The following is a 19,156-nucleotide window of genomic DNA, read 5'->3' as shown; positions in this document are numbered from 1 at the left end:
TAACTTTCTTTTTTTTTTTTTTTTTAAAGATTTTATTTATTTATTTGACAGACAGAGATCACAAGCAGGCAGAGAGGCAGGCAGAGAGAGAGAGAGAGGAGGAAGCAGGCTCCCTGCTGAGCAGAGAACCCAATGCGGGACTCGATCCCAGGACCCTGAGATCATGACCTGAGCCAAAGGCAGCGGCTTAACCCACTGAGCCACCCAGGCGCCCTAGGTATAACTTTCTTATATTTCCAGAAGACAGAGTTTTTCAAACTTTCCACTGGAGAACTTCTGTTGAGACTAAGGATTTGGGGGTGTGGTCAGTTGTAGCCAAATAAAAGCATACATTTCTTTGCAGTTTTGCATTTTATCTTAAAATGTCATGTAAATATTACATTCCCATAACACATCCATCCTTCCCTGTTATGATGTACTGGGGTTATCATGTGATTTTGCAGACCTCTGGCTCAACACACAGGCCTCCTTTGTACACGAGGCCAACATGATTCTGGGACCTAGGAATGGATTATTGATTTACACATGAGTCACTTGAAAGACAGCTTTAAGCTTATCTATTTTACCATGATCAAAGAAAACAGCTTGTAAATCTTCCTTGCTTTAAAAAAAATTTTTTTTTTCCTGCATAGGTTAGCAGTTGGAAGATTTTAACATATGTCATAGTAACCACTTTGTGGGAAAATGCTCTTTAATGAAAGATTCTTTTGTTTACAGCAAGTTCCATAGAGAAAAATCATACTAAAGTATAATCGCCAACTTCTCCATAGGGCAAAACCTACACAGGGGACAGTGAGGAAGGAAGGGAAGTAGAAGAGAGGGCCTGGTTATTTGACTTGTACAGGTTGACAGCGGGAAACTACCATTGGCTGAATATCTTTGTGGAAAATGGGGTTTTGTTTTTAGAGCTACTTCCTTACACACAATAGTACCTCTTGCTCCCAAGGCTGTGACCTCCAGCAATGCTCTCAATTGCTCCCCTTCTTCCTAGGGTTCTGGTTTCTTCTCCATCTTCAGCTTCTGATCTCTAGCACATTCTTTTCAGCTCATCCTAATGAAGGAGTTCAGAGATTCTGTCTTCCCATCCCATCTGTCACTTCCTGGTTTTCTCCAGAGATGTTGCATCTTTAATGGAGTATCGATGTCAGGCTTTCCCTGAAGTCCTGACTCTTTGTTCACTTGGACTGAATGAGGGCCTTTCTCCTCACCCATTCTTGGCAGCTGGCACACTCCTCCTCCGTAACAAGGTTATGTTTGGCAGGGCTAACCTTACCTGGGCAACAGTGAGGTTCCTCTCCCCCCGCAGCTCTCTGGCGGGAGAGCAACCCCCAGGCTCTTCCTGCCTCAGAGCCTGCTCTGATCCCAGCACTCCTCTTCCCAGGACCAAATGGCATGGAACCAACATGGCTGGTATTGGTTTAGGATTTAGAATGGTTTCAGTGCTGGTAATGGTTCATTCTTCATGTTCTAATGACCAGCCCTTCCATTTTCTTTCCTGGTCAGCCCAAGTTACAGCAGATAAAATACGTTAGTCACTTGTTAAATATTTGTTGATTTTGCTATGCCTCTGTTGGAGCACTGTAGTCGCAGAAATACTCAAACATGAGCCAAGAGGAAAAAATTGTGTGGCAAGCACCCAACTTTAATATCCTGTCATCTACTTCCTGTTTACTACCTAAGACTTGATGAACCTGTATGTGCTGCTGCCCGGGGCACATTGCAGTTACCAAAACCCCTGCCAGATGGCTACTTGGTTATAGAGGAGCAGGACCACTCCTCTCAGACCTTGGGGACAAATTTCAGACCCTCACCTGCCAGAGTTATGTCCTGCCTGAGGGAGTTGGGAATTGGCTAGGAGGAAGGCAAAAACAAGCAGTCTCTTAACACAGAAGTTTACAGCAAAGGAAGTATGGCTGATGAGAAGAGCCATCGACTGGAATTTCCTGAGCATAATAGACTGTCCTGAAGGGGATACCTTCAGGGGCCACTTTGGAGACAGTGGAAGCCATAGCTGGATCTGTTGCTTAACATCGGGAGTCAGGGATGGGAGAATGGTTGGGGGAGGAGACAGAAGCAAGAGGGGAAACACTGGTATTCCATGAGAGGAGCTCAGGTTATGGGGAGAATGGAAGGAGAAACAAACTAGGTCAACTCAAAGTCCCAAGTCTTGGGGCGTATGGGTGACTCAGTGGTTTAAAGCCTCTGCCTTCGGCTCAGGTCATGATCCCAGGGTCCTTGGATCCAGCCCCACATTGGGCTCCCTGCTCAGCAGGGAGCCTGCTTCCCCCTTTCTCTCTGCCTGCCTCTCTGCCTACTTGTGATCTTTGTCAAATAAATAAAATCTTTAAAAAAAAAAGTCCCAAGTCTTGGGTGGGTTGAGGTCCCATGCTGTACTCTGGCCAAGCCCCTCGATTCCCTGTGTAAAGTAGGGGTTGGGGGAGCCATTCAGGCAGGAGCATCTCACCCACCAGCCCAGCTTCAAACTCAAACAACAGCAGGGAGTTTGCAGAGCACGCATGATGACAGTGGCAGACCATCAGTGCAGCCTCATTGAGGAGAGAAGAAACAGGAGAGAGAAGGTGGTCCTGGCTAGTAGAACGTTCCCTAGACTCCTTTTCCCACCAGCTCTGAGCTTCTGCTAACAACAGTTGAAAACAGTTACCAAAGATATGATGGGGAGGAGGCTGTGTTATTTATACTGTAACTGCCCACGGTCAGCTTTTCTAGAAAGCAACTTCAAAGCTTTCTACCCAACCATGAAAAATTGTGAATGGTCATTTCTTTCCAAAAATAAATGTAATTTCATGAGGAGTGTATCCAAACTAACGAAGCTTTGTATCTGAGTCTCATGCCTTCACTGGATGGACCAGTTAAATGAATCGCATAGGGAGAGCCATTTAGAACTGGCCCCGTTGACAAATGTTCTTCATGAAAGAGGGCCTGGAGTGACATTGTACAAAGATGGTCTTGGGAAGCCAGGCCTTCACTGACGCTGGTCTGAATGATTCACCATTCTCTACATGTGAATGGGATTTGTTGTCTTGGTTACAGCTAACAGTAATTCATTTCAATGTAATGACATATATATATACATCAATGGTGACATCAGACTTGACCCCTTTATGTCTGAAAGGCACTGATGCCTCCCGTTGGAGGTCCCATTAGGACATTATGAAGCACCAGCCTGCTTCGGGCTTTCATACAACCGTCTGATTCATAGTTTTTGAAATCTGCTATGTGGCAGATTCTAGGCTGTCACTAAAGACGCTGAAATGAAAAACTCAGTCCCTGCCCTTAAGGTGTTTAAAATCTGGTGGGAAAGTGAGACCATCCAGTCTACCGTACAGGTCAGAGCATCGGGAATTGGAAGTCACTACAAAGGCCAACCTTGAAAGGCTATACTATTTAAAGAACAGGTCTGGCTTGACTCATAGGAAATGGAATGCCTTGGTTTCCTATGGCCATTATAACAAATGACCCCCACATCAGTGGTTTAAAACAATACAAATATGTTATCTTACAGTTTTACATATTAGAATTCCAACATGGGTCCCGATGGGCAAAAACCAGGTGTTGGCAGGACTTTTTTGGAGGCTCAGGAGAGAATCCATTTCCTTACCTTACCAACTTCTAGAGGCTGCCCACATTCCTTGGCTTGTGGCCCCTTTCTGCCATCTTCAAGGCCAACATCGCAAAGACAACAATGCATGTCTCTGAACATTCTTTCATAGTCGTATCTCTCTCTGACGGTTGCTGGGACAGAACCCATGGGATTAGATTAAGCACACCTGGATAATCCAGCCTAATCTCAAGGCCAGGAAGGTAATCACCTCTGCCCTCTACAGTAATGTATTCACAAGTTCTAAGGATTAGGACTTACATGTCTTTGGAGGACCATTTTTCTACCTACTACCCTGAGGAAAGACTTGTCACCATACATCTCCTACGTGTTTATTTTGTTTTGAGTTCCTTTTTGTTTCTGTTTCTTTTTTTTTTTTTTTTTCCAAGCATTATCCCTTGGAGATGCTGTTTGTTATCAAAAGACCATTTTCTGTGGTGGTAGATTCAGGGATAGGCTGGGTGGAGCCAAGGCAAGGGTTATTTCAAAATTTCGTGGTAGAATGCACAGTTTGGAAAAGATAACTCAGTTTTAGAATTGATATTTGAAGACATTTTTAAACGTCATACTCCCCTTATGCAAAGTATATATACAAAGTGCTAATACAGAGGACAGAAGGTAACACTCAGCCCCATTTTCTTGGCCAATGGCGTTATGCAGAGGGAGTGCATTGCCTCTGTTATCCAGGATCAGGAGCAGGGCCAGGAGGGGTGTGGTAGACACTTCCCTGGGGGGTTTTATTAGACTGTTTCAAAAGAAGATTGAAAAGCACTGAATTAGGCCAGGATAAAAGGCTTCTTACTAATCTCTCCACCTCCATGCTTTCTTCAGTCTAGTCCATTTTCCATTTTGTCCCCGCCCAGATGGGCCCTCCTATGAAGAGCTCTTTGCTGAGGCCTCTAATTCATAGGGCAGCTCCCAGGGGGTTCCTGGCAATGCCTGGGATGAGGCAAATGCTCAGGAAATGTTTGCTGAATGAATCAAATAAAGGGAATTACTGCTGTTCAGGTCATTCCTCCTCACAGACCTGCCATGTCTCCCCATTATCTGCTGACTGAAACCTGGTTGTTTGAAACAGTCCCTCCCCTGCCCCCAATGCCTGTTCTTCAGTCTTTCTCTCCCCATGTCTAGTTCCTTTCTTTTTAAAGAATGGTTTGCATTCATTTGGTAAGGGGACCGAAACAAAGTGCCACAGGCTGGGTAACTTCAGCAATAGAGATTTATTTTCTCAACAGTTCTGGAAGCTGGAAACTAGATATCAAGGCGTCAGCAGACATCGTTTCTGCTGAGTCCCCTCCTTGGCTTACAGATGGGTGTCTTCTGCCGAGTCTTCAGTGTTGGTCTCTCTGTGTTTCTGTCCAGATTTTGTTCTTAGAAGTTCACCAGCCATATTGGATCAGGCCCCACCTGAGTAGCCTCATAGGAACTTGATTACCTCTCTCGAGGTCCTGTCTCCAAACATAGCCACGTCATAAGATGCTGGAATGTGGGACTACAACATGTGAATTTTTCGGAGACAGAATTCAGTCCATATCAAAGGCCAGTTTCCTCACTTTCTTCATAAAACTTCCCATCTCTCTCCTTTCCATCTTCTCTCTACCAACTTTTTCCGCCTTGTATAACACACCCACACAGACTTTCTAAACTCATTTCTCATCTGAACAGCCATAGCAATAAATACATTTCTAGTGATGGCACTTACTACTTTTGACCTTGAATCAGATCACCTTATATTATATTTTCTCTTGTCTTATACTACAGGTATTCTGGGTTTTAACAGGCATTTAACAGGTATTCTGGGTTACTTTCTCACCTGGAATGGAAACTCCTCCTGGACAGACTCAGTTTCTAACTAATGTGTGTCTCCCTTCACATGGCTTGATAGAGTGCCTTGAACATAGTGGATGCTCAAGAAATATCTGACGAGCGAATGAAGACAGTAGAAGGTAACCATGAGGTAGTCACTTGAATATGAGATAAGTTCCATATATTATAGATGAATTTATTTCTTGCTTGAAAAATAGTTCTTAGAGGGCAAAGAACAAGAATCATGTTTAAGTTTGTGGCGAATAAACGCTTTCCGACAAGACTAACAAAGCATACCAGAAAAGCTGAGTGGTCCCAATGGCAGCGTAACTCAGAATGGCCGAGAGACAAGACATGTGAGTATAGCTGTTGAGAGCACCAGTTCAAGAGCTGGCCTTCCTGGCTTTGACCTTGATTGACTCTGTGGCCCTGAAAAGCTTGTGGAAATTCTCTGTGCCTCAGTTCCTTCACTCACTAATTGAGGATTATATAACAATATGTATATATATATATATATATTTATTTATTTAATAGATATTAACAGATACATTTATTATATAAAATATATTATTATTATTATATACATACATCTTCACCTCATAGGGTCCTCTGGTACTTGGACTAACATCTGGCATGTAATAAACACTTGTAAATGTTAGCTATTATTGTCAGTGATTTCAGATGTTTTTAAAGTGTCAACTGTCAACCTCCTCCCAACGCCTGCCACTCACATCCACCCCTTAAATGAGGATCGTTATATTTTGGTGCATGAATAAAGAGTTCTTCAAAACCATCACACTTCTACCCAAGGACCTGCAATTAGCCCTGGGTATAATTCTCCTTTACGTGTGTCTGGACATTGGGGAAAGCAGGTAGATCTTGTTCACGTCGCGGATGGACCTTTGTGAAATATGACAGCCAAGTTCTTAATTATTCTTAGAAATGTCAGAACTCACTGGAAGCAATTGGGCTTGACAATTCAAGGGCTAATTAACTCCAAATGCTGCTTCTTGGGTTGCCTCATTTGCAATTCTTGGTCACTTATTTTCTTATGTCTTTTTAGAAATTCCTTTCGCAGTTTTGTAGAAGGTGAGGATGCCGTGTGCAACAGATTTGTTGTTGGTGGTGGGGTGTCTGCAACACTGGCTCTGTGAAGCTGCCGGGGAGCTGCTGGTATGTGGGGGTGTCCCTGTTCAAGTCCGACCCCAGAAATGAAGAGGGGGGCCACAGTACATGCAGGACCCCCACAGAAAATCACCCTGGCCCAGAACTGACTTCTGGTTCAAGAGCAGGCTTCCTTAACCCCTCTTCCCTGACTCTCAAATGAGAGCATTTTCTTGGGGCCCAATTCTTAACCCGAAGCCCTCATTCAACACAAAGCAAAAATATACTAAGTGAAGTAAGTCAGACACAAAAGGACAACTCTTACATGATTTCACTTACATGAAATATCTAGAATAAATAATCTCATAAAGACAGAAAATAGGTTAGAGTTTACCAGGAACAGGGGTGGGGTGGGGGAAGGGTGGTAGGCAGCGGGGCGTAGAGAATAAGTGCTTCATGGACAGGGGGTTTCTGCTTGGGGTGATGTGATGGAAGGTTTTGAAAATAGACACTGGTGCCCGTAGCTTAACGCCATGAATGAAATTAATGCCACTGACTTATACACTGGAAAATCGTTAAAATGGCAAATTCTGTGTTCTATGTATTTTAACACGATAAGAATATGTTGAAAGGCAAAAGAAAAAGTCGCACTGTCCCCACTCCTGAGCCCGCGTATAGAGTTGCTTGGACTCCCCCTGATGCACCAAATGACAAGCAGCCCACAGGACACAAAGCACTTGTGCCCCAGCCTCCATACCTTTGCACATGCTGTTCCCGCTCCCTGATATACCCCCACCATTCTGTATCTCTGGCAAACTGGCTCCATTTTTCGAAACAAGTCAGCTACTCTCATCTCTGTCTAGGGTGCTTGACCCCCTCCCTGCTCCCCTTCCAGAAAGAGCTAGTTACTTCCTCCTTTGTGTCATTTCACACATCAGACTGTTGCTGAACACCATCACATTCTATCGTGCTTTATTTTCTGAATATCAAGTTATAATGCATACAGGGAAATTCACCCATTTTAGTGGACATTTAGGGAAGTTTTAGCCAATGCAGTTAGTAGCATAACCAGTACCAGCATGGTTTTATCACCCCACCGCCAAAAGCCCCCCATCACACCCTTCTCCCAGCCCCTGATGACAACTATAATGTCTTGGGTCTCTCTAGCTCGGCCTTTTCCAGAATATCATATAAATGAAATCATGCAGTACATATCATGGTCTGTTGTGATTGTTTTTTTTATATCTGTCCCTTGTTTTAGACTTGAGCTCCTACCATCAGGAACCTTGCCTGGTTTGCCAAGCACAGTGTGGGGTCTGTGGTAGGGCCTTGTGCCAGTTGGTGAAATGAATGAGAGCATGATGTTATCAATTGTTTGTAGTAGAAACAACCTCAGTATAGTATCCTTTGTTTGGGGGAAGAAGTGGGAGGTTCCAGGCAGGAGTAGGAGCAGCTGGTAGCAAGACAGTCCCAAGCAGAAACCTCGGGGAGAGGTGAAGTTTGCGGGGCCCTTCCTTCCAGATGGCTGATTGGGAGAAGAATGCTTGAGGTGAGGCGATCAGCAACTAGCCGACTGGTCAGCTACTGGTCACCTCTGAGCCAGCCCCAGGAAGCCATACGCATCAGCAGAGGCTCTACACTGGGCTGTCTGGGTCCCCACCCAGGACACTTCCTGTTGCAGGCCCCTCTGGGACTCCAGGTCAGCCAGCCTAGGGGTAGCCTAGAAGGTCATCCAGGCATCCTGAACAGCATCCTGGTGAGGGAAGAGAAACCAGGATGCTGGGGGTAGTGGGGTCCTGAGAAGCAGCTAAGCTTTGCCCTCGCCTACACCAGCCCCAACACTCCCCTTTGCCAAACACACACACAGTCACACTCATTCAGAGGATCCTTTTCCTGCTCTAATACTAGGCTGAAGTGGAGGGAATAAGGCATGACAAGTAGCCATGGGAGTTGCTATTTTCACGATGGTTCTCTGTTTTACCCTTCCTAGAAGACCCTGGGGAAATCCTCAACCCCACACTCTGATCTTGTAACTGTGACCTAGAAGCAAGAGCTGGCGTTCTTATATTTCTCTTTCCTTCCATGCTTTATTAAATCTTTTATTAGTCCCTCAGTGGGAGCTCCTCGAAGGCCAGGGGCATAACCAGTTCCCTGGGTCATTTTGCAAGCACATCCATTATTAAAGACAGGCCGTAACAGAGTCAGGCCCACGTGGCAAACACTAAATAAATATCTGTTAAATAAGAGGATTCACTAATTCATGATCGACTAGTATAGATTATTGAAGCTTCCTACCTACATCTTTCTCAGACCTCAGTTTGGAGTGGCCACTGCCCCTAGAACATATCCCAGGACAGAGAAGGAAACAATTCACTCCTTACGGTATTCGTATTATGGTCCTGGAGAAAATGGCACGGGGCTACGTCTATTACTTCTTATTGCAACAATTGAGAATCAGCCTTAAGAATCACTTCAGTATTTTGTTTTCCTGTGGAAATGAAATTTCAAAAAAATTCCTATCAGGGACCAGAAGCTTAAGAATATTAATAAAAAAAAAAAAAAGAAAGAAAGAAAGAAAGAAAAGAAAAGAAGGAAAGAAAAAGAAAAGAAAGAAAGAAAGAATATTTTCCAGACTTTTCACATTGGAAGTGACGTTTCTTTTTAAATTTGTAGCCCTTGCATCACCAAGCTCACAGATGTGTTTTCACTTTCTCTTTTTAACACTCAAGGCTGTCTAGCCTACAGAAATGAGGAAGTGAATTGGCCCTCAAGTCAAGCTGGTATTCCAGGTCTGGCCGTGCTGTTCAGACAGATCCCGGTCACATGTCCAGTGCTGTGATGGAATGGAGCCCAATCTTCTTCCGGTGACAAGGCCACTGATCCAGGTCCTCTGCCCCAAATCACCCTCTCGTGCCAGGGCATTTCAGAGCAATGCATCATACCCATTAGATTTGATTGATTGATTCCTCAAGCATGTGCCAGGCACTAGGGGCGGACGTGCCACACTCATGATACGTGAAGGCTGCCTAGAGGGAGAAAAGGCAGCTACCAGTCATCTCTTGAAGGAACCAGAGGAAGATTCTGGGCCAGGGGCTTCACGGCCTTCCCAGGGGCCTGGGACTGTGCCACTATGTCATTAGGCACCCCAGGGTGTCAAACAGAGCTGCAAAGGACCCTCTGCGCCAGCTATGACCCCTCCAGCCTGAGGCTCTCCCCACCAGAGGCAACAGGAAGTTGGAAAAGAGCACAGATTTCTTCTGAGCCAAATGAGCTAGCATCCCCATTCCACTCTGAACTGACTGTGAGATTTTCAGCAAGTTTCTTGAACTCTGTGACCCTTTTCTGGAGTAAGGGGCTAATATCCTCTGCCACCCAGGAGGCTCAAAACTTCTCAGTGATGTATTATATATAAAGAGCTCACAAAGCACACAGGAGGCAGAATGCCCTTCTCACCCCATGCCCACCTCCCAAGAACCATACAAAGCATGCCTACCTTACAGGGTGGGGATAACCCAAAACCTTACTCTCAGACAGCAGAGGAAGCACATTTTAATAGGGACAGGAAATCAGGCAAAATCTGGAATGTGAAACCCTGTAGGGATTTAGGCTGAGGTTTGGAGATAACCAAACTGGGGGTAGCCCAAGGGCAATGGTTGTAGTGAAGGGTTCACTCAGACAGAGGAGGGGGGACAGGAAGAAATGAGGGTGTTACAAATAAATATGGTTCCCACACCTTGGCCTACAGCTAGCCCTACATCTGACAACGGTCCCTAAAGCTACAGCATGTGTGATGCTCCACTTGGGGACAAAGCTTATCTTCCTTGTCAGTCCTGCACCAGCAGGACACAGGGGCTTGACTTCTTCCCTTGCTCCTCGCTCCTCTCCGAGACCGCTGATGTCCCCAGGGGTTCACCGAGAGCAAATCTGTGGCAAGCATTAAAGAAGTTACAGGGATATACTTGTAGGCAGTCTAAGGAAGTGGCCATTCATCAAGCCACAGAATCTAATTTGAAAAGCCATCTGCCTCTTCCTTCCATCAGGATGCTGTCCTGGAAGACAGAGCTGCCCCCACAACCGCATCTCCTCGGCATGGGCCTAGAGAAGCCAGCCATATGGTGACCTGGGGTAGGCAGGCATGCGCAGTGGGAAGGGACAGCTCCCCCTCCCCCACCGCGGCTCCCGTGTCACATGGTGAGGGGCGTGGCTCCGACTCCGAAACCACTACAACTCCCCTCTCTTGGTGGGGATTCACTTCTCCACACTGGGCCAACTGAACATTTTCACTCTGCTCCTCCCTATCCATTCTTTGCTTTGTGCTCTTGGCTGCTCAACTTTTAAAGGCCAGGCCAACCATCTGAATGTCTGTATATTCCTGGCATTCTTCTAGGAGAGCATGTGTTCCTCTGATTGTATACAGGATACCTCCTCAACCCAGTTTCATGGAGGAGACACAAAAATCACCCAAAGTCTGGGGGGCATGATGTCACTTTGATTTACCCCAAACTCTAGACTTGATCGTGATAAGCCAAATAAATAAATGATTGATAGTCTTGCTACATAATTCAATCACACTAATCCCCATAGCAGGGAGCATTTGGACAAGGTTGGCAATTTTTGCTAATTTAACAATTCTGACCCGCTCAGAGGTAGTTCCAATAAGATATTGATTTCCCAGGGGAAATTTTCTTCTGATCATGCATACTGAGCTTGAAGCCTTTAGGCATATGCAGATTATGAGAATTTTTTTCACCTGAAGCCATTTTTTGTTTGTTTGTTTTACTCTGACATTTCAGAGTGTTTATTATATTAGCCTGAGGAGATCTCTCCCCACTCTTTACTCTTAGGTCCTCAGTCATTTTGTCCTAACAGTGCATGTGTTTTTTCCACTACCTTTGACCAGATCTCTAGAAGCAAAAGATGGCAGCTGCCAGGGCTCTTCTTGCCCATAGTTCAGATTCATGAAGACAGGAAGGTATCTTTACCAGCAGAAAAGCAGGTGATTCGGTTTCATGCCACAAGCTTATGGAAAGGACATCTTTAAAGGATCACAACTATTATTTTCCCAATAAATCTCAATCAGAAGCTAATTACTAAGCATCTACCCACCATCTCCAAGGCACACATAGTTATATTAGATAGCCTGTAGCTAATTAGATAAGACTCAGACCAAGATAGACTCTTCACTCTACACACCAAGAATAAATCAGTGAAGTGTCATAAGAGATTCCCAAAACTTTAAGAAATCCAAATGTAAAGTGGATTCAGTCAATATGAGCATCTTGAGTCTTTTAGCTATTGGTCTATAGGAGAAAGTCAAAGTGTAGGACTAATGTAAATCAGTCCCATTTGGACTGCTAGGGGAATGTTGCCTCATCTTCGTCACAAGGTTTGATTTGTGTTGTGCCACTCCCAGGGAAGCTGGAATATGTGTGGAATCTGTTTGGGAACAGTAACCAGTGTTTGGAAACAGTTGCCAGTCCAATGGGGGTGAAGGTCTAAGTTTGGAGGAGCAACAAGTTGGAGTTAAAGAGAGATCAAAATAAAGACAGATAGGTGAGTATGGTGAAGTTGTTTGCTTACAGTTTTGGACAGGTACGTTGTTGTTTTTCTTCTTCTACTTTCTCATAGCGCTAATAGCACTGCTTCAGCCTTGGCTTAAAGAATGGGGAAGGTGGTAGAACGCACTGGGAATGTTCTGGGTAAAGGGTGAGCACTGTGTGTGCTTGTCCTGGTCTCCTCCCCCACCCCCATTCCAGGCTGCCCCCCCATCCCCGGCAAGTGTCTGTTAGCTTATGATTCTAAGTGATCATCCATCACATGCCTAAAAATCAGATTTTCAGGGGCACCTAGGTAGTTCAGTTTGTTAAGCATCTGAATCTTGATTTCAGCTCAGCTCATGATCTCAGCGTTACAGGCTCAGACCCTGCGTTGGGCCCCACACTGGGCAGAAGTCTTCTTGAGACTCTCTCTAGGTCTCCCTCTGCCCCTCCTTTTGCTCACACTCTCTCTATCTGTCCCTAAAATAAACAAAATAAAATCTTTTTTAAAAAACTTAGCTTTGGGGCGCCTGGGTGGCTCAGTAGGTTGGGGTCTCTGTTTTCAGCTCAGGTCAGGATCCCGGGGTCCTGATTGAGTCCTGCATTGGGCTTTCTGCTTCCGTGGGGAGCCTGCTTCCCTCTCTCTCTCTCTGCCTGCCTCTTTGCCTACTTGTGATCTTTGTCTGTCAAATAAATAGATAAAATCTTAAAAAAAAACAAAAAACAAAAAAAACTTAGCTTTGCATATGAACTTTCTCCAAAGCACTTGTGATAGCCTTTGATGGTGGGGTATAGTAAGTTGTCCTTTGAGGTTGAATTGTATCCACCAAAATGATATGCTCAAGTTCTAATCCCAGTTATCTGAGATGCATTTTAGAATGAGGGTCTTTGCAAGTATAATAAACTTAAGGTGAGGTCATACTGCATTAGAGTGGGCCTTTAGCTGATAGCTGGCATCCTTCTAAGACGAGGGAAATCTAGTCACAGACACAGGCAGAGGAGAGGCCATTGTAAAGGTGAAGACAGATGAGGCAGAGATCAGAGTGACGCATCTCCAAGCTGAGGAAGACAAAGATTGTTGGCAACTGCCAGAAGTTAGAAGACAGGCAAGGAATGAATTCCTTCTCAGAGCTTCCAGAAGGATCCAAACCTGCCATTCCTGTTGAAGGGAACCGTGTGTCATCCCAGAAGCAACACCTTGATTTCAGACTTCTGGCCTCCAGAACTATGAGAGAACAGATTTCTGTTGTGTAAGCTACGCAATTTGTGGTACCGTATGACATTATCCCCAGCAGACTAATATGGCGGTCATCTGGCACAAAGGCCAACATAACTGGAACAAGCTTTATTGAGCCTTTCCATGTCAAGGGAACACATTTTGGTCTCGATGGAAACTTTATTTTGAAAGGATTTCTCTCCTTGACATTCTTTCCTAGGTGTTTTGGGGAGGTACATGCCTCTGTGCTCTTAAAAATATTAAGCGTGCATGTCCATACCCACATAAATTCACTACTCAGTTGTATTTCATCTAAAAAATACGTATACCGGGGCACCTGGATGGCTCAGTGTGTTAAAGCCTCTGCCTTCAGCTCAGGTCATGATCTCAGGGTCCTGGGATGGAGCCCCACATCAGGCTCTCTGCTCGGCAGGGAGTCTGCTTCCTCCTCTTCTCTCTCTCTGCCTGCCTCTCTGCTTACTTGTGATCTCTGTCTGAAATAAATAAATTTTTTAAAAAATCTTAAATAATTAATACATTTTCTCAGAAGAAGGTGACCCATGTTACTTTTTTTTTTAAAGATTTTATTTATTTATTTGTCATAGAGAGAGAGAGCAGAAGCACAGAGAGCTGCAGGCAGAACAGGCAGAGCAGGCAGAGGGAGAAGCAGGCTCCCTCTGCCCGATGCAGGACTCAGATCCCCAGACCCTGGGATCATGACCTGAGCCAGAGGAAGACACCCAACCTACTGAGCCACCCAGGTGTCCCCCATGTTACATTTTTAACATCATATTTAATAGCTCTGGTTCAGTGTTATTGCATTCTCTAAGAACACCAGCCAATCCCCAGCCAGTGGGGGCCCACACTCTTTAAGGCAGTTTGAGGAAGAGTGGTTATCCCTTGTGTGGGAGACTTAAGACTTAGATTCAGATCCACTGGAAACTGCACATGTCCACCCAAACCAGAGGCCACATTCACCCATCTTGGTTTCTGCTACCCAAAAACATATAGACATCTGATGACGATTCAGTGATTTGCATAAATGAAAACTCACCCAACGACCACCTGGACCTCAAAGTTAATTTTGTTAAACTTAATGATCAGGCTTAAGGATTAATTTTTTACTGTTCGGTCTGATTTTCTATCACGATGTCATTTTTCACTGGCTCACTGAAACAGCCGCAGACTTGTGTACTCAATAGAATTCAATCCTGCTTTCCATACATTCTGTCCTATCATTGCTTTATTTTTGGCTTTTTGGGTTTTTTTGTTTGTTTTTCCAGCTATAACTGATCTAAATAAGAAGAGTAATAGGGAGCTTTTAAAAGTAATTCTATGACGGTTCATATTATCACTGGGAAATACATACAATATTCCTTTAAATGAAACAAGAATACAAATCAGTTTATGATTCTAAATAAACACATTTTAAAACCAGCTTTTTAAAATGGGGAAATTTCATATAAACTCTTTAAAATCTTTTTGAACTAGACAGAGAGAACTTCTGGCATTTTCACAGTTGAGAACTTTATGTGCCCTGGAATTAGCAAGAGAGACTATCCATTGCTGGTCAGCTGGCCTGGCAGAATGAAAAAGGTAGCCTTTAAAAACAAAACGGCTTCCTTTTTTTGTAGAAAGTGTGTTTTGCAGAAGATGGAATACATATTCATCATTTACCTATATGAAATAATCCTGAGCATACAAACTGACATATATTCAATGTCAATGTCATAATGTCAATGTCAACAGGGTTATTTTAGGATGCTGGGAAAATCGGAGTGACTTCTCCCTTTTAGCTACTCTTCTGTATTTTCTACAGAAATATGTCATTGTATTATAATCGCAAAATATAATATAATTAATTGTTAAAATGATCTAAGAGCAAACCTGATGCTATGAAACATGTCCACAGACAGCCGGGAAACAACCACAGTTGACAGAACCTGCTGTTCCACTGTTTTCAAGGATGAGGAGTGGCCCAATTTGGGTGAAAAATGCTCACACCAAGGCCAACAGACAGGCCAGCAACAGCAGGCTCTCCAGGTGAAGCCCCAGCTGGCCAATGGCCTAAGACCAGCCTTTCCCAGGCTGGAGTGTTGTGGTGTCCAGTTGGCACCATTTTTGTGGTGTCAAGCTCATTTCGCCGTTAATCCCAGCCTGCTTTGATGTGTTCAGATGAAATGCTGAGAATTTTTAGAGCAGAGAAAGCAATGAAGAGTCTGGCTCCCCAATCTGTCCATCTGGATAGACACACTTTGAATCCAGAGAACTTCTGGCACCTTCACAGTTGAGAACTTCATGTGCCCTGGTATTAGCAAGAGAGACTAAACTATTTATCATAGGGTATTTGGCCTGGCAGGATGAAAAAGATGGTCTTCAAATAGAAAAAAAAAAAAAAAAAAGCATTCCTTTACTGTAGGAAGTATGTTTTGCAGAGGATATACCTATGGGCAGAAACATTAATCCTAAGGATATTAAAGGTGCTGCTGGGATGCTGGGGTGGCTCATTTGGTTAAGCATCTGACTCTTGACTTTGGCAAGGATTGTGATTTCAGAGTCCCAGGATCGAGCCCCATGTTGGGCTCCCTGCTCAACGGGGAGTCTGCTTGTCTTCCTCTCCCTCAGGTCTCCTGTCCCCACCCCCCACCTCTCTCTGAAACAAGTATGACTTTTTTAAAAATTGAAAAACAAATAAAGATGCTGCTAAGGGGGACTTTCATTCATTCATTCATCACTCACGCACGCATTCATTCATGCCACCAAGCATTAACACGAGCTCTGTGCACTCGTCCTTAAAGCAGAGGTTCTCCAAGTGTGGACCCGGCAGCATCAGCCTCACCTGAGAACATGTTAGAAACGCAGACTCAACCCCAGAACTACTGGAGTACAGTCATGGGGGTGGGGCCAGCAATCAGTGCTGTGACAAGCCCTCCCCACGACCCACTATCCCCATGGACACTCAGGGTTGAGGGCCACTGGTCTTGCTCACAGTGTGTTACAGTAGGGTGGGAGAAATCAAGTATTTCAAGTAAAAGGGACATCAGCAGGACATGGAGGGAGCTCACTGTTCTAGTGAAGTACAGTGTGTGGGGCTGTCCTTTGCCCGATGGACAGGGCTTCCCAAAAGTCATTTTGTTGCCCTGAATGCCTGGTTCGGTGGCAGCTGCAGTGTTTATTTCTGTGAGATTCAGTAATATCACTCTCTTAAAATGTCAGACAATATGCGATCTTCTCAATCCAATATGATATTGATTTGAAGTATTTTTTCAATTTACTTCTAGAATGAAGTCAAAGGACCCAAATTAAAAATATCTCTACTCTTTCTTGCTGATGTTCTCCGATCAGAATGTCTTTGTGCTTTTATGGAATGGCTGCAGTCCAGCCTCCATGGCCCAGTGGAAGTCTGCCAAAAGGTATTCTGGGAACTCGAAGTGGCTCTTAAAGATGTCACCTGATAGGTGGCTAGAGCCACACGGCTCCCTCGGAACAAACACTTTCCACTTACAATGACATCCACTTATTTTATCTTTTCGTCTTGTCTTCTTTCTTCCTTATGGCACCATCCTTAGTTGGGAAAGCAGTAATTCTACCAGCTAACCCTCCTATCCAATTTAATAGGCCTGGGCCCAGCTGTGTGGGAAGCAAAGCTGCCTATGATGTGAGCCATGTTGGTCTCCTGGGTCGAAAGGACTTGCTCTGCGGGACAATCTGTTGTGTCTCCCATGTTCTCTCTCTCTTGGCCGGAAGGGGCGTGGCTGTGAGGTTAACTCAGCCATGCAGTGGCAGCTGGCCACTTCCTTTCTCACCTCCTAAGGGCTTCGTTTTGGATCCTGTCCAAATAGCCATGTTTTGGATAGAATGTATAAAACAATCCAACTGAAAGTCGCTTTTGTTGCATATATGGTAGACACCGTCCTCGTAGGTTTCGACAGGAGGGCTGAGGTTATGACTCCCTTTCCTATTGTGTGTCTTTATTTAAATTTCATTGCAGAACTTCATACCTACAGCAGTCACAGCCATTGAAAAAAGTCTAATCACGACCACTTATTGAGTGCTTGCAACATGCAAGGCATGATATTAGTGTTTTCTGATCTAACCCCAGGACAACTCTCTGAGGTGGGTTTTTTTTTTAGCCCATTTTGCAGTTATGGAAACTGAAGTTCAGAGAGGTTAAATGATCTGTGGAAGGTTACACAACAAGGAAGATGCGGGACTGGGATTGGAATTCATGTCTGACTCCCTCGTGCTATGGTGCGTCTCTGATACGCCTACAGCGAAGGGGTAGAACGTGACAAGTCATTTGGCTGAACACATGATTCTGTGTTCTCTAAATGTGCTCTGGCCAGGGCTCAGACAAAGCAGTCTAAACTAATGACTACATCTCTGAGGTTTCTTATCAGCCTGAGTTTAATCAAAGAGGAATTTGCCAATGAACGATAGATTCCAGAGCTGGCAAATAAGTTCATCTCACTGATTATGATTATTTGTTAGTTGGTACCTGGCCTGCTGTATTGAGAAGGAGTTGGAGGTCATATGTGAGCCCAGGGGGTAAGGAATGCTGTAACGTATGAGGGATATCTGTCCTGGCCTCAAGAGAAGCAATTACAATGAATCAGCTACCATATACATCCTGTCTTTGATGTATCCTGCTGGGTGCCAGGATCTAAAAATGTAGGCACAGCCCCTGAATTTAGATGATACACTGAGACAATAATATTTAATTCATAATGAGGTATGATGAGGATAAGCTCAATAAAATGTGGTGTTCACCAATTCTGTGGGACTTGGGGAAAATGAAACACCACAGTAGGTCAGATTGGAATTAATGATACAGGCATGCCTCATTTCAAGGAAACCTAATTTTGAAGGCCTGAACTCAACATGATAAACAATAAGATTCTCAATTTTACAAAAGGATGGCTAAGATGTTTTAAATAATAGCATCCCACCACCATCCCAACACTTGCAAGAGGTTATTTACAATCCCCAGGACGGGGAGTCTGGCTGAGAAGCATAACTGTTGGAAGACATTCCTTATTGGAGAGAGGTCGAGACTAGGCACTTATAAAGCTGAGACCGGAGTGTTAGAGAAGGGGAACCAGGATTCGGTGCATCAAAATTTAATGTACATGACTTTTCAAGAACAGATCTATCAAAGAAAGTCTTGGGTATCAATATTCTTGAAGAGAAGGAAAATGTCAGGGGATGAGGAAAGATCTCGATACCATATCCTCGTAGTCCGATCGGTTAGGCTGATCTTCACAACAGGAGCTCAGAAAGGATGATGCTGTCTTTGGCGTAATCCAGCATCTCCAGGAAACTTTGGCACATATGCAGCTAACTTGCCTCTGGAAACAAATCAGAGACCCAGGGGCTTTGGGACTGCAGGTAACTCAGGGTGGAAGGCTTGCCCAACACCACCAGGGCCTCCCCAACCCATCTGTGGCCATCACCTGAGACAGGCTCTCAGGGACCAGACTGGAATGGGATGCTATCTACGTAAGCATGCTGGAATTTATAAGAGTTTTATATAACTTTGCTCAGAATACTGTGAAAAGTAGCTTCATTTCTATCTGTTTCTGTATCTATTGGATACTTTCGACTGTTACAACTATGCAAGAGTTACTGTTCACTGATTAAAGAAATAATTTCATATTGAGAACATCTTGTACATTCAAAATAATTGGGGGTCTGTTTATATTTAGTGAACTTTCAAAGTACATCTGCAATGTACTTTTTACTACCAGAAGAAGGGGTTGACCACATGGCATACAATTGGAGTTTGAAAGCCTGCAAAGCTAATTTGACATTTCGTTGATCATTAATATTGATTTTCCAGAGGCAGTTCTCTTCTGGGTAACGGGTCTTACAGAA

The sequence above is a fragment of the Neovison vison genome, chromosome 5 (assembly GCF_020171115.1).
Source record: "Neovison vison isolate M4711 chromosome 5, ASM_NN_V1, whole genome shotgun sequence".
Taxonomy (NCBI): Eukaryota; Metazoa; Chordata; class Mammalia; order Carnivora; family Mustelidae; genus Neogale; species Neogale vison.
Note: the sequence above shows the minus strand (reverse complement) of the source record.